Source organism: Ambystoma mexicanum, chromosome 10, assembly GCF_040938575.1.
Source record: "Ambystoma mexicanum isolate Mex_15411 chromosome 10, UKY_AmexF1_1, whole genome shotgun sequence".
Lineage (NCBI taxonomy): Eukaryota > Metazoa > Chordata > Amphibia > Caudata > Ambystomatidae > Ambystoma > Ambystoma mexicanum.
This window is the reverse complement of record NC_090932.1, coordinates 547,220,523-547,237,872: the sequence shown is the minus strand read 5'-3', so window position 1 is coordinate 547,237,872 and position 17,350 is coordinate 547,220,523. Positions and strand designations below refer to the sequence as shown.

General features: G+C 44.5%; 1 protein-coding gene across 2 annotated transcripts in view; it reads right to left on the bottom strand.

Annotated features, from left to right (window-relative positions):
• The window catches only part of ATG4B (autophagy related 4B cysteine peptidase), a 2,287,566-nt gene that overhangs the window by 1,093,776 nt on the left and 1,176,440 nt on the right, over window positions 1-17,350 (bottom strand). The gene's annotated exons all lie outside the window — the stretch shown is intronic.

Sequence of the window (17,350 nt, the reverse complement as noted above, 5' to 3'; positions counted from 1 at the left end):
AGGGGAAATGGGGCACACTATTAAAATTTTCATTCCCCAAGCTCAGATTTTTTTATTTGTCCACGGACATCGCGGTTGTCCGTGGACAGTGCATATTACATAAGGGATTTTTGAGGTTGAGAGGGATGCTAATGAGACGTAGCACAGCAAGGGATTGGTCAATAGGGTTTACTGCATGTGATGTGTGAGCAGAGAGTTTGTCAGAAACTCTTTTTCCTGAGAGGAGAGGAGATAGCTATGGCTGTGTATTTCCGAAAGCAGATTGTCTGGATTTTGGGAGATTCGTGGATAAACTGGTTGGAGGTGCATACAGATCGCTGCAGAGTGGCTGTACATCTTGGAATCCCTCATGCGGAAGTGCACTGGCATGGAGTGCGTGGAATGAAGTGGCTGGATTTGGTACCTCTTTGTGCTACTTTGGTGACACAGCGTCATCCAGACATTATTATTATTCATTGTGGAGGGAACGGTTTAGGACACAGAATCTCTTAGCAATTTGCAATGAAAGAAGGACTTGGGGAAAGTCATGGACACGTATCCAAACTCCAGAGTAATCCTTTTCCGTATTGTGCAGAGACAAATGTGGCTGCGTTCTTCTTCATTTGGTCCACAAATGGAGAAAGCAAGGCACAATGTTAACAAGGCTCTCTGTGCCTTTTTGAGAGATGTTGGTATGTCCTCTTTTCACAATGAAAACATTATGTTTCGTAGTAAACACATTTTTCGCAGAGATGGAGTACATCTTACTTATGACGGCAATCAGATTTTTCTGCAAAATATACAAAAAGCATTGCCACCTTTTTTGGAATTACAGCAACCCATTTTGCAGTAGGTGTTGACCAGTTGAAGTTTTCGAAACAAAAAAAACCACAAAAAGGCTCTTTTCAGAGCCACCACTTCCTCCCAGAGAGAAGTGCAATGGTTGTGACAGGGCAGCACTGCACAGATTTTAGATGTCCGCAGACTTCTAAAAATGCACAGGGCCCTCCGCATTTCATTGACACTTCTCTTTTTGAACTGTGGAAGGCGGCTCAGAAAAGAGCCTTTTTTTGTTTTTTTAAAACACGACACACAAGGAAAGGAAGGGAAAGAAGGGTAAGGAAGGGACACCAACCATGGGGACAAGAAAGGGCAGGTGTAGAGAGGAAGATGTAGGGTGGGCATTATTTAGGAAGGTAGCAGTTCTTCTCATGCTCCTTGACCACAGTCTCGAAAGCACTTCGAAGGTTCTCCCCCCTGCAGAGTACTGTGTCGCAGTACATACACAATACTGTGACCCTCGAAAGGTAAGGATCAACAGCATCACGTATGGCGTGCGAGGCAGATGGAGGGATGTGCTGTCCCAGAGGAGTGTCTCTTGTGGTGACAGGAGCGGAAACTGAGGATGCTGCAGAGGAACTCAACCTACAAGGTTTATCGCAAGGTACAACCTTACGAATAGCCCCACCACGGAATAATTTTAGGTGTCGCTTCAATGAGGTAGTACTATAGCTGTACAAATCCGGTTTCCCATGACTCAGCACCATTTGTTAGGCAGAATCCTGTGCAGTTCCCTTAGGGAGCACTACACAAGATTAGGACTACTGGTGAGAGCAATAAATCCCCTTTGGTATCAGTCTGTACCACAAAGATTTAGTTGGTAGCTGTCGGTGAGCAGTCAGACTTATCTCAAGAGGGAGATGAGCAGTATTCAGGGTTTACACAATAGGCCTACTGTACTATGGTACAAGGAAACACTGACCAAATCTTTATATTAAAAAGTAGTTATATATTTATTTTACACACTTCTAAGAAAACACATTTATCACAGTTATCAAGCAAGTTAAATTAAGTCAAGGATAAATATACACACTCCCTATATGAATTGTAGACCAAGTGAACCAGAGTGAAAACGGAGCAAAACGGCACAGTGAAAACTAAACACAAGGACTCCTCTAACAATTCCTCACAAGGGAGGGAAAGCACAAGTTATCTAGAAATAGGTTCTTATACACCTTAGCAACACTTCCCATCAGTTTGTGAACCAGTTCAGCAAGACAGTGCATCAGTATAGGCAATACTTAAAATGAAAACTGAGCAAAATGGCATTTCACAATGATTAGAAAAGGGAAGGAAAGAGTAGTTATAAGAAAGGGTTGCACCAAACAGTTTGAATGGCGAATCAATCTCGAGAAGGCAGGTCTAACAAATGTGACCAGTCAGTAGGCCTGTGCCAGAGTTAGTGGTACAGGGCAGGGGCCCAGGAGCAAAAATGTTCTTGTAGCTGCAGGATAACGAGTTTGAAAAGGTGGATGCAGAGGGCGAACGACAATGTTGAGAGAGGGGCGGCCGACCCACCAGGTAGGTAAAGGATTTAAAACACCTTTAGTGCTACTGCGAAGAAAGGGCGGCCTGGCGGAACAATGTACCTTTAGATGAAGAAGTGGCTCCTGCGGTGGCGGTTGTTCCTGGTAGTTCCTGCAGTTCGGGTGATCCAACAGAGGAAGAGAGGCTTTCATCGTGGAAGAAGGTTCGAGTCACTGCACTACCCAGGGATGAAACCAGCCACGGTGCTGCCGACGAATAAAAGGTACACTCCTTTAAATCGCGGTCCGGGTGGACTGGTGCCTGGCTATCAGGCCTCCGGGTACAGGGTACGGGAGATTCGACCAAGACGGGTCCGGGAATGCGATTGGCAAACTGGTTGGCCCCACCAGCTCAAGGGAAGAAGGCTCTTGTAGATGAAGAAGATCTCTCGTTGTGTGGAGAAAAGTGGTGAGATGCTGCAGCAGGGCTTCACCGGTGGTTCAGTAATTGCAGATGTCTTTGGCTTCTCTCCTCTTCGGCTTCTTAGTTCCAGTGGCGACGTCTTGCTCTTCCAGTCCTCAGGACCCAGATTTTATGCAAAAAGATCCCCATTATACAGCCTAGCTGTCACTCACACAGTGGAGTGTCATCTTGGCGGGAGACCCTCCAGCCTATCAGGATAGAGTGCGACATGGGTTGCTGAGGCAACCCTGTCTAGGGGTCCTACTCCCCCTCCCACACAATGGACCCAACCCCAGACTCAATGGCGCCGGAAGGAGGGCTTCTGGGCAGAAGCCCGCCAAACGGACGAACCAAGGGTCCCTGACCTGGGTTAGGATTGTAGAGAAAGACACGAGAAAAGTTATATTAATGTTCTGGCAAATAAAACCTACTGGAGCAAAGTTAATATTAAAATGCACCGGCGGTATGTTAAAGGCTGTCAGAAAAAGTGGTAGCCTCGAACAATGGGAAAATCCCATCGGGAAATATTCGCTGTCTAATATTTATGGTAGTAACCACTGCCACCAGCCAGAAACTTTTGAGAGAGGGAGTGTAGGGTACCCTCTCGAAAATGAACATAGGGGAAAAACTATTAACCCCTTCCAGTACCTCCATAGTAAGATGGGTTGTATTGGTTTAATTCATAGGATTTGACTAGTAAAGTCAATGGGGACTTAACATGCCCTGGGAGACAGTCAGTCCCAGGGAATGGAGTCTATGTTTGGGGGTTGCTACGACACCCCTGTGTCATTGCACTGAGGGTGCTGTGTAACACATGTGAATAAAGATGGTTCCTATGGGGTTGAGAAAGATCCCATAGGCATTAAACACAAAAATAGCCTAGAACACACATAGTAAAAATGCCTAAGAGTGTGAAAAAGAGTCCCACTCTTAGCAGGTAAAAAGAAACAAAACCTTCAAATCCAGCAAAGCTGCTGGGGGACTCTATAGGTAAGGGAAATTAGCCATAGAATGAGAATTCTCCCTAACACCATCTTGCACTGATTGCAGGTCACCTTGTGTGCACGTGCTTCTGGTACTCCATCAACAGTGGTAAATAACCTCCGCACCCAAGATTCACAGTGAGAACTAGTAGTAGGGACTTCCACTACCTAATCCTCTTCATCACTCTCCTCTGTATGCCGACGCCTGTTCCCCTCTGCAGGCCCTCAGGGAAGGTGTTGGTGGTGGAGGGGTTGGGGGTGCTTCCGAGACAGAAGTAGCACCAGCAGCAGCCATGGATGCCATCAGGACAGCTGTTTCAAAAAGCAAGAGCAATCCAATGCAACAAGGAGCAGTCTCTGTCCTGAAAGCCCAAAAACAGAATAAGGAGCAGCTATGGGGTGTGGCCTTTTATAGGGATGCTGGTGCGCGCTTCACGGACACCCTTGCTGTCCCAGGACACATCGAACACTAAGAAAGGGCTAAAAAAAATCCATAAAAGTATGCAGATCGCCAGGGACATAGTGTGGGACTTGTGCAAGGGTGAACTTTCCCAGGAAAATACCTTGGATTGCCGAAAAAAAAACAACACTTTTTAGGTGTCCAGGGGCCCAGACAGTGTTTGTTTCGCTTAGCGCGGGTGCGGTCACATGATGACGTCGAGGACACGTTGGCGAATGGGACAGCTGTCCGTAGGACACCAAATGCGCAGGGTCGGGTCTACGCATGCGTGCGGGTGTTCTACAGACAGTGTTCCAGTCCCCGAACTAATTAAAAGTGCGACACACGTGCGGCGGACAGTTGCGCACAGGCATGATGTTCGTAGGGGAAGGGTGTGCTACGCATGCACACGGGTGTTCTACGGACAGTGTTTAGATCCCCAAACAAAATAAATGTGCGTCACAACTTTGCGGACAGGCGGACGGGCTACGTGTTCTACGGACATATTAATTCTGGTTACTGACAATGCGAACAGGGGGAATGTTCTTAGGACACTTTATTTTGCATAATTACGAACATGCGGACATCTTTAGTGTTCTGCGGACATCCCCATTTAGACTATGGCCAATTCGAACAGGTATAGTGTCCTTAGTACACCCCCATTTTGGTTAATTGAGGACATCCCGGACAGTCGCGCTGTCTGCGGACACCCTAACTGCCTTTTTAAGACACAGAGGAATATACTAACACCACACTTAATATTTTATTATTGTATAAAAGTATAAAAATTAGGAAAGAGAGGGGGAAGCAGAAACGGATACAAATATAGGCGAATTAGGGGTTTGGACATGATGGATGGTAGGGAAGGAATTGAGTGAAGTCTCATCGTAACGTTTTTCTTGCTGGGGAGTTTTTGGGGATAGTTGGGTGGGACATGGAGAGGGGGTACAGGTACATGTGGGACAGTGATATTTAATGTTTTCTCTTATATGGTCCTCCACAAAGTTTTTTAAAAGAATTACATTTTTCATTAACAGATCAATTTTTAGCTCCATTTGTTACAGAGGATCTTCCAACGGCTCTCTTGGTATATTATATGTTTAATGTCTGTATGTTCTGTTAAAAAAACGTGTTAAGTACACAAACTAATGGTTATTAATTGGCTTATATAGAGAAGTGTAGTGTCTACCATTAGTATAACCTTTTTCACTCATTTCATCCCGAGTAAAATGTTCTTCCAGCCATTCCAAAGTACTAGACATTTCTGTGTAAAAAAGAAAATGTGTTTTAGTGTACCTAATACAGAAAGTTTATAAATATATACAATAAATGTAGTATACTCACTAGTTTCTTGCTAGGTTTTGCTGTTACTGCTGCGTAGGTGTCCTGTTGATTTTTGCTGTGCAATTTGTGTGATGTTATTCTGTTGGAGGCATATTTATTGTGTTTTGGTAAATTCCACTATGTTGAATATGCTATGTAATTGGACTGTTAGTGTCTTACATATGCAGTTTAACTTCTTATTTATTATTGAATGTAATTTATTTATGTGCTGTCTTTTTAACATGTTTAGTGTTTTTTTTGGTTGATATAACAATGTAAGATACCCCCTGAGTTTTTGGATAGTGTTGATGTTGTCTGAGTCCGTCCGCAAACAGGCGCATTGGTCCGCGGATATCAGACCCACTATCGCAGGTAGGGGGTTCAGTATGTTCTATGTTATATGTATATAAACTAAGGGCATCTTAGTAAAACATTAATCAAATTTACATCATCTATATAGCTATATTCAGTGAAAAAACTTTGTTAAAAGGGACATTATGGTTTCAAGTAAAACCAAAATAAAAAACTGAAATTCACCCAGTTATGGTTAGCTAAGCAACCATAACTCATGCCACCACTGTGCACTGCTAAGACCAACACCCAGGACATCAAAGATGACAACACTGATGACATCACATGTGCATTTACTTTTCATTAAGTGTGTACAAGGGATTCTTATTGTAATGTTAATAAAAAAAGTGTCAAGGATCATTGGAATACATATTATGAGGTATGTAGTGCATTAAGCAATGCATTGATACAAATAGCATTCTATTATGAAGTTCTTTCCAGTATACTAAGCTACTCATGTAGAAACATAGGCATTGTGAGCAGCATACATGATGGAGGTGCAATATTAATAATCTTGCCATGTTGAATAGTAAAATGATAAATGCTTTCTTATTACAGTTTTGCCTACTGTGAAACATTTAACAAGTAGCAAATAAAACCCACTTACTACATAATTGCATTATTGCAAACAAAACACAAACAGACAACAACACATACAAATATGAGCATATACAGGGAAAATGAAAAACAAAAAAACAGCAGTATTACCAGACAATCTTCATGTACAGAAATGATTGCTCTGCTTCAAAGCTACTATTTCCCATGTAAAAAATGTGACTGGACCCTAAGGAAAGTAGTGTGAGTACAATGTATACAAATATGAGCATATCGAGGGAAAGTACAGTAATAAAAAAAAAACAGAACTATAAGAATATGTTGATAAACTTACTGATCATCTTCATACACAGAAAGCATTGCTGTCTTCCAAGTCTGTGTTTTCCCCTATGTATATGTTTCATATGCTGTGAGTGAACCCAAAGTGAATTACTGTAAGAACATATTTGAAGTAGAAGTGTACAAATATCACGCGGATCACGCCGGCGGCCAGCTCCAAGGCCACTCTAAGGCCTGTTGGGTGCCTGCTCACCCCCTCACTCCACTCCTCCTCATCGTGGGGCGAGGGCAGGAGCCCCCCCAGCACCCCAGCCCAGCAGAGGAACCACGCGACAAGCGGGGAGGAACACGGACAGGGCCTGCCTGACCCTGTCCCCACACGCCGCCTGACTCGCCCATGCCGGGCGCAGCGCGGCCTGAAACCGAGGCTGAGCCTCATTAACATCAGCTGTAACCGCCGGCAGGCGGATCACGCCGGCGGCCAGCTCCAAGGCCACTCTAAGGCCTGTTGGGTGCCTGTTCGGAGCCGTAGGAGCCAGGGGCCAGGATCTCTGCCCTTTCAACTCCAGGATCTCTCACTATCAGAAGCTGGAGACGCCCTCAGCCGCACTATACTGATTCTAAACATGCATGGTACATTGGCCACGCACAGCACCATGGTACCTGTCAGCTTAACTGAACTGTCTTGGTGAGTAATGCTTAACTACATAAGATGGCTAAGCTCTTATAAAAAAAATAATAGAAGCGCTACACCTACATTTGTAATTGTTGATTTTCTAACGACAGAAGCGGTAACAATCACCAGCTGCGGAAACTCTGACATTCTCTAACGCCAAACAAATTGTACGCATTTCTTAATGTGTGATTGGAGCGATCTCATTTACTGAACAGCTATCATTCTATAGTACTCTAGAAGCAAGTACAGTAGACACGTATACATGTCTACTCATACACCACAGATCCTTCTTGGTATTATTCGAAACCCACAATACAGTGGTGCGCCCCCCCGCCCATGTGGTAGTCTTTTTTCTACTAACTGGTCCAACTTGCATAGTTATTTATATGTCTGCAGCCACTTCCAGCCCAAATATGATTACCAAATTCAGGTGAACCCCTTGCGTACTTGCATCTACCTGCACATGTCATTTTTAGCCTAAATGTGATTACTGTTCATAGGTGAACCCCTTGCGTACTTGCATCTACTTGCACATGCCTAAATGTGATTACTGTTCTTAGGTGAACCCCTTGCCTACTTGCATCTACTTGCACATGCCTAAATGTGATTACTGTTCTTAGGTGAACCCCTTGCCTACTTGATTACTGTTCTTAGGTGAACCCCTTGCCTACTTGCATCTACCTGCACATGTCATTTTTAGCCTAAATGTGATTACTGTTCATAGGTGAACCCCTTGCGTACTTGCATCTACTTGCACATGCCTAAATGTGATTACTGTTCTTAGGTGAACCCCTTGCCTACTTGCATCTACCTGCACATGCCATTTTCAGCCTAAATGTGATTACTGTTCTTAGGTGAACCCCTTGCCTACTTGCATCTACTTGCACATGCCATTTTTAGCCTAAATGTGATTACTGTTCTTAGGTGAACCCCTTGCCTACTTGCATCTACTTGCACATGCCTAAATGTGATTACTGTTCTTAGGTGAACCCCTTACCTACTTGCATCTACTTGCACATGCCATTCTTAGCCTGAGTTGTGAATTCAGGTAAACCCCCTGTCTATCTACATATGCCAAACCGCACAATGTACCTCAGCAAGAGCCAAACAGCCACCCTACTGTATCTCCTCATACATATATTACACCTTACCATCGTCATTGCCACCACAACCATGTACCCTGCAGATAATGCACCCTGTCCAACCCTAGAAAGAAACACTAGACTACGAGCCAGACTACCCCGTCTCTACGAGCCCATCTACCACAACAAGAGACCCACCCTGCAACACACCAAAATCCACCCGAGCCACATCACACCCTGCTACAACCCCACCCAACCCAAACTCATCCCTATAACAATCCAGGATACACCCAACACTACCACTATATCCGGAGCTTTGATCAACGCCAGATCGATAATGGCCCACGCCACAGAAATAGCAGACACCTTATCCTCAAACAACCTCGACCTCCTAGCTATCACTGAATCATGGCTGCACGAAGCAGCAGGCCCAGCACTCTCAATAGCCATTCCAGAAAATTACCAAATAATCAGAATGGACAGGCCCAACAACAGAGGAGGCGGCCTAGCCATCATAGCTAAAACAAACCTCGAGCTAAGACCACTGCCCCAAACACCTCTCAAATCCTGCGAACTCCTAGTAGCCAAACTACCCATTTCCAACTGTCGCACCTTAACCATCCTTCTAATATATAGGCCACCCGGCCCCATTCGCCCATTCGAAGCAGACCTATCCAGCCTCCTAGCCAACAACACAAAAGACACCACCCAAATATTACTACTAGGCGACTTGAATCTAGGACTAAACGACCCTGACGACAAATCAGCACAAGCCATAGCTAACATGCTAGATGAACACGGCCTAATCCAAAGAGTGCTCACCCCCACCCATAATAAAGGTAGGACCTTGGACTGGATCGCCACTCTAAACTGCGACACCATCATTACCAAAACCACTCCCCAGCACTGGACAGACCATTACCTCATTGACTTCACCTTATCTCTTAATAGAGAAGTCAACAAAGGAAAAATCATGGCACCACCACTACCCACTAGAGCAAAAAAAAACATAACCCCAGACAACCTCCTACCACTACTACTGCCAACCCTCAATGCTCTCCCCGACAATCTAAAACCAGAACTCCTAGTAGAAAACTATAACAATACCATAAAAAAAGGACTAGACATCATTGCCCCTCTAAAACTGCAAAAAAGCAAACAACAAGCCCACCTGAACACCTGGTTCACCCCACATCTGAAAGAACTTAGACTGCACAAAAGGAAACTTGAAAGCCAATGGCACAACTCCCCTACTGAAGAGAACAAATCACAACTCAAACTTTGTGCAAACAACTACAAAAAAGAAATTCTACTCACAAAAAAGAAACTATTCAATGAAAGAATCGAAAAATCGAGCTCCAACACCAGAGAACTATTTGCTATACTAAGGGAATTAGAATCCCCTATACCCCCACCAGACAATATAATTAAGGATAAAGCATGGTGCACCAGCGTCCAAAACGCCCTAACTAATAAAATCAAAAGTCTCCAAACCAAAATCGCTCTGAAAAAAGACTCTCTCACCACCAATGAAGCATCTCCCAGCAACCACGACAAAACAGCCAACCGTCCAGGCCATAATCTCTTCAGATTTACCAAAATATCTATCCCAGAAACAGAAAAAATTACAGCCTCACTTAAACCATCTAACTGCAAAGGCGACAACTGCCCTCCCCAAATAATCAAGGATGCTGCTAGGGATCTAGCCCCCTTCATAACCAAGCTGATCAACGCATCCTTCTCCTCCAACACCATACCAAGCAACCTCAAAGAATCTTGGGTCCTGCCTCTCCTCAAGAAGCAAACCCTAGACCCCGCCATTCCCACCAATTACAGGCCCATCACCACGGTGCCATTCCTGTTAAAGATAATAGATAGAGTAGCATACCTGCAGATTCAGCAATATCTTGAAACTCACAAACTACTAGGCACCCACCAATCAGGCTTCAGACCGAAGCACGGCACCGAGACAGCCTTAATCGATCTTAAAACCCAGATCAATGAGATTAACGACAAAGGGAACACTGCCATGTTACTACTCCTCGACCTGTCGGCAGCATTTGACCTGGTGGATCACGCAGTCCTGTGCGAACACCTGGCCTCAGCAGCCCACTTCTCGAAAGAGGCCATAGCCTGGATCCAATCATTCCTGGACAACCGAACTATGAGGGTCTTCTCCACCCTAGCCTCAGCAGACCCCATTAAAATAACCTGTGGGGTGCCCCAAGGCTCCTGCGTCTCTCCCACCCTCTACAACATCTTTACCAAGCCCCTATTTGACAAGTTGGACAGACTGGGTGTCTCATATACCAATTATGCAGATGACACCCAGATCCTCATACCCCTCTCAGGCAACTACGCTTCAGATACGGCCTTGGTAAACAAAATATATCTCATCATTCAGGCATGGATGGCCACACACGGTCTATGTCTAAATGATGAGAAAACCGAAATCCTGCTCCTCGGATCCAATACCAATCTCAAAAAACTCAGCTCCAACTATAAGGCCTTCAACATTGATGGCAATACCATCACAGTGGCCAAAACAGTGAAAACACTAGGCTTTCACCTTGATGCAACCATGTCACTAAAAAAACAAGTCAACTCACTAGCATCCTCCACCGCCTACACATGCAAGCTAATTAGGGCATGTAGAGCCTTCCTCACCCAAACTAGCTGCATCATCATAGCCAACGCCCTAATACTATCCAGACTGGACTATTGCAACGCCATGTACCTAGGAGCCAACAAATGCATAACCAACAAACTACAGACACTACAAAACAACGCTCTCAGAACAGCCCTCAACCTACCCTCTAAGGAACACATCTCCAACAAAAGAAGAGAACACAAATGGCTTAAAATCCATGACCGCATCTCCCTCAAAACGGCATCACTCACCCACCAATGCTTAAACAACGCAGCCCCCCCCTATCTCGCATCCAGAATAAAGAAAAAAACGTCCACCCGCCCCACCAGATCGATCAATTCCTACTGCCTGCAGGTACCCAATTTCAGACAAAAGAAAACCGGCGGCAGCAGCTTCCCTGTCCTGGCAGCCCAACACTGGAACGCCCTCCCACTCCACATTAGGACAGACCAATCCTACTATAGCTTCAGGCGAAACACCCTCACTTGGCTGCGGGCCAATGATCCTCACGACTAACCCTGCCATCTAATCTGATCATGCCAATGCTATAACCTGACTACCACGCACAGCCTTAAATTTGTAAATATGTAAATGCAACCGAACTGCTCCTACGCACAGTATTAATATGTAAATTTGTAAACCTTCGCTCAATTATATGTATATATGCACATCCCACACAATGTAACTGTAAATGCAATGCACTTTTTCTCATGCCTATCTTATTCTGTAACCAAGTTTTTAAGTAATCCTATCTTCCTGACCTCTGTTGCGCCCTGTTACCTCTGGGTTTTGCGCGCTATACTAAATAAATAAACAAACAAACAAATAAATAAACAAACTACTTTTTGAATTTTTTGTTCCTGACTGTTACTGGGCTAGATATGTCAGTAAAGGAAAAAAGAGGGAGCCAGACATGAAATGTCATCAGTGATGCCATCAATTACATTTGTGATGTTATCTTTGATGTCCTGGGTGTTAGTCTTAGCAGTGCACAGTGGTGGCGCGAGTTATGGTTGCTTAGCTTACCATAACTGGTGAATTTCGGGTTTTTTTTGGTTTTACTTGGAACCAGAACGCCCCTGTAACAAAGTTTTTTTCACTGAATTTCATAGGTTTTTAGTAGCGCAACTTAACCATAACATCCCTTTAACAACGCTTTTTTACTGAAAATATATATATTCATTCATTCCAATTTCACGATGGCTAGAGGCTGTATCCCTCTCTTCCCTGTAACAGCTTTACCCCCATCCTACCACGTAGGATATATGGAAACTCTACCCCGCCCCTTTTCCTGCACAAACACTTTCACATGGGCAGCCCGCTCTGGGAGAAAACAGACTCACACCTGAGCCATGTACCCGACATGTCCCACTACTATGGTCAGGTAAGGTTAGGCAATTACTGACAATCAATCACACCTGACTTTCATTAAACTTCCCCACACAGATAAAAGGCTGAGCACGAGAGCACACTCTGAGCAAAGCAAAGCACACAAAGGTACAACAGTTTTTGAGTCAGCAGCTGAACGAAGGGAGAAAGATGACAAACCAAGAAGGGTTCGTAAGAAGGGAATTAGAATTCACCTTTTCGGCAAGACGCTGCTACTTTCAAGAAACCAATAAAGGCAGAAAGCGTAAGGCCAGAAAACCAACAAGAAAAATCCGGCATTGTGTGTCTAAGATACCGTGGGCCTTCCCGCGTAACTGACCAAGGCGAGGAGAAGCAGCATCCGGTGTGGTATCGTCCTTGGCTCCAAGAACAAAGTACCAGAGAGATAAACACAGCCGCTGAGTGGGGAAACCGATGCAAGACCAGTCTCTGTTAAAGTCAAGCTTGTAAGCGGCAACAATGTATAACGAGCACTGGAACAAATATTGTTAAACGCATGTGATGAAAGACGCGAGTAAAGCTAAACTGCTGATGAATGTTTGAACTTGAGAAGGAACAATACAATAGACAGAGGGGTCCGGCACCGTAAATGTGCTCAATAGAAGGTATCCCGCCAAGAGAAACTCAAGTAGAAGATTGATGTGAAATATAATGGTGAGAAGTGAATCAAAGTGGTCCTGAGACGGTTTAAGCAAAACCCATTGAATATATGAAAGTCTTCGGTTCTTGGGTCTGAGCCCGAAGGAGAGGGATGCATGGTCCGAGCCCGAACGAGGGAGACCAGATTGTGAACATTGTGGAAACTTGTGAAAGTTAAAAACTGAGAAGGAGAAAAAAACGTATGTTTTGGTTATTACATCAGGCCCTCTGCAATTAGAAACCGTCATTGAGAGAGAGACTTTGGCGGAAGGTCTTGATACCTATGTTTGCAACTGTTACCTTGTGGCCAGGTGTGTGCGAAGCTCAAGTGGCCGCCTTACCCCCTGGAGAAAACGTGGGGAAGGGGAGCCAACTGCTCTATCATCCGGACATATTGTTTCATGGACACTATTCTGTTTGCATACATTATTGTCCCACACCATTTGTATTTAGAAGTAAGGATTGGCAATAGGTTTATTAGTATAGGCCCTTTTATTCTGATAGAGACACCACTAGTACTGCGTTATTTTTACTTTGATGGTCATAGCTTGCTCCCATCTTTAGATTTAGGTTTTGATAGGAGTTTAACCAACCCATTTGAAGTTCAATAAACACCCTTGAACTGTGATCACTTGTGTCTGTCGTCACTGTTGATACCATGCCTTCCTTACACTGTTGAGACACCGCAGCAGAATGCCTTCGTCATAATGGTATTCAATGGATGTACATAATCACCTAAGTGTGTAAATAGGTAGAACCTAATGCTGGCCACTCCGTTAGGACATGTTTTGAAGTTTCTACCACCATTTGATTGAGACATATTCGACAATATCTATCAGCCTGGGGGATCTTACTCTCTGTCACAGAGAGTACCAGGAGACAGTTCAGATGTAGTAAAAGTATGAATCGTCAGAGATTCTTGGCGGGACAAATAGTTAAAATATGCCTGGGGTTTTTATATAAGTATATAACATTCCTGTTATAAAGCTGTAGCTCCTCAGTCCCGTTAAGTGGGAGCAATTTCTCTCCCAGTCCCAAAGATCAATTTTCTTAGTTCTTTTTTCAGCTTGTATAACCCCAGCTCCCAATTTGGAGACCATCCCTGCTCCTCAAAGACTCTGCAAATTAGATTAATATTTCGGCTCTCCTTTTGTACACACATCAAGGGCGACATAGTGTAACACATGTGTTCCTGTACTAGGCTTTGTCTGTAAATATACAAATGCTCGTCTTTTAATGACCATTGCATAGAAGGAGCGTAATCCAAGCTCCAACCGAACTATGGCCATGGGTATACAAGGAGGCAGTCTCGGGTCCTTTCTCCAATACTTCCCCCTCAATTTTCTGTAACTATTCAAGTTCTATAAGTGACAAACTTTCCAGGCCGCATATTATGGCAGGTACAAAACACTGTAAATAGATTCTTCTTGCGCCTTCAAATGTATTTCCCACAGTGCGATTCCCAAATCCATAGATCAAAGAAGTCAATTGGGCTGCCTTCTTGATACGCATGGTCTTACGTAGAGGATAGCCTGATTGTGCATTCAATTAGACACGGAGATATTTATAATCGGTTACATACACGTTTTTGGTTACAAATAGCATCAGTTTGATCTTGGCTCTGTTTATCTTTAATTAATTTTCTGCTGCATAGTTCCACAGGGCATTAGCTGCACGACTTAACCAATATCTGGCAATGTATGCTGTAAGGAAGGCATGGTATCAACAGTAGACACAGACACAACAGATGCAAGTTTCGAAAACCTTTATTTTGTAATTTAGTGGGGTTGCTGAAATTCCTAACTGGCCCTAACTCTAAAATGGGAGTAGTGTCAACCACAAAATCAACAATAAACAAGTCTAAGTCAGTCTAGTAAAAATAAAAAGGCCTATACTTGGAAAACCTAACCTTGCCCTCCTTCTCAAATGAGGAATGTGTAAAGGGAATAAAAAAAGAAAAAAATAGGGTCTCAAAAGCAATGTCAGAATGGCTTGGGTAACCACTCCTTTCGCCACTTTTAGAAAAACAGGGTCTCGAGAGTTTATTAAAAAGGATGGTATTTCAGTCTTACAAACTCTGGCTTGCTGGTACAATTCAACAGTTCAGGTTTGGGCTTCAAGCTTTTGAGAGTATAATCAATTATTTAGGCATCGTCTGCTTTAACACAGATGTACAGTTCAGCTCTTGGCTTTCACTTTGCCACTATTCAACACAGGCTTCCCACCGGCGGGCTCGAACCGGTCTCTCTTTTTGGGGGTCCCTTGCCCATGTCCTATCCTCATCTCTTTTTACTGTCGAAGACTTTTGAAACTGCAAGGATTTAACATAGACCTCTGCATGACTACTTTGACCTCCTGTTAAACAATTTGACAATCAACAATCTTCACAACACCAATGTTCCTTGGTACTTGTAGTTTTACTATTGCCCTCTTGGCATCTTTCAAAGATCACACGCAGCACCAATGCGTCTTGGTGTTTGTAGTTTTACTTTCGCCCTCTTGGTGGCTTTCAAAGTTCACATAGATTGCTTTTCACTCAATGAACCCTCGTTCTGGATCACGGTTACTTTTTTGCCTTTGTGTCCCGCTTTCCATTACTCCGAACATTTCACAGAGACTTTTGAATGTGCGATTCTGATTCGCAGGACCACTCTGTTACTTTTCTCAGCATTCAATCATTGTTCTCTTCAGAACACATTTTATCAACACGTGCAACCATCAACTCTTGTTACCAGCCTCTTTTGCTCTGAACACAAACAAGGCTTTTGTTGCCTTCAATAACACACCGGTCATTTTAATTGGGCTTCTATCTTCAATGCTTTTCTCGTAACAGTCAAGGTTGTTAACAATGCGTCCTCTGCTCCTTCCCAACTGCGTCGTTCACACGGGAGGGTAGTGGGCCGCCTGGAAGCACTTTGAAGATTTGTCTTTTCCACTTGTTTTCAGTCATGGATCGCTTGCGGCTTCCCGAAAGGATGGAATTCTCGCCTGACACACTCATTCTCTGCTGCAACCGAACAACCCCTTGCTTTCCAACTTCCATAGCCCGGTTTGCATCAGCCCCGAAAGAGCTAGTCCCTCTCGTACCCAGCCTTGCTCCGAGTGTGCCTGTGCACACCACCTTTTATCCTGACAGGTGTTAGGGAGAATTCTCTGTTTAGGCTGAATTTCCTAACCTAGTGAGTCCCCCAGCAGCTTTGCTGGATTTTTGGGGTTTATTTTTTTCTCCTGCCAAGAGTGAGACTCTTTTACCCTCACTCTTGGGCATGATTTAAGTGTGTTTCTTTGAATCTAGATGTGTTTGATGGGCTTTGGGGTCTTTTACCCCATAGGGCTTCATGTGTTTTTGTGATGTGTGTTACACAGCACCCTCAGTGCAGTAACACAGGGGTGACATAGTGACCCCCCCAGTATAGACTCCATACCCTGGGACTGACTACTGTCTTCCAGGGCATGTAAAGTCACCATTGACTTTACTAGACTTAAATTCTGAACAGAACCAGTACAAACCATCATATTGTGGAAGTACTGGCTGGGACAATTCAATTGCCCCGGGGTCTGTTAGTCGAGGGGGCACATCTCCGTCCCCCCTGATCGAGTTTTGGCTGGTGGCAGTGGATACTACTTTTTATATTCAACCGTGAATATTTCTCTATGGGAATTTCCCATTGTTCGAGGCTACTATCTTTATTTATTTAATTACGATAGCCTCGAACATACCGCCGGTTTATTTAATTAATATTAATTCTCCGGTTGGTATTTTTTGCCAAAACTCGGTTCTAAAATGGCGTTTGTGTTCTCTTCTGTGACTCCAACCCAAGTCGAGCCCTTTGTGCCACTTTTTGGCAGGCTTCTCCACAGAAGCCCTCCAAAGTGGTGCCACTCTGTCTGGGGTACTTAGGAGGGGTGGAGGGGGATTTAGGCACCCTGGACTGAGTTGCCTGGGCAACTCAAGTCGCACTCCGTCCCGATTGGCCCAAGTGGTGAGCCGGCCGGCTGGAACTTCAGAAGTCGCCACAGGACTTAAGAATCTGACGAGGGAGAAGCTGAGCCGACCTGCCACGACGACACCACCGGTGGAGCCCTGCTGGACCGTCTCACCACTTTTCCCAACGACAGAGGAGATCTCCCGCCGGAGAGTCTTCTTCCTTTGACTGGTGGGGATAACCAGTTTCACCGTCTTTTCACCTTCCCGGCGTATCTCGTGGCCGCCTTGCCTGTGCCAAGCACCCCGGC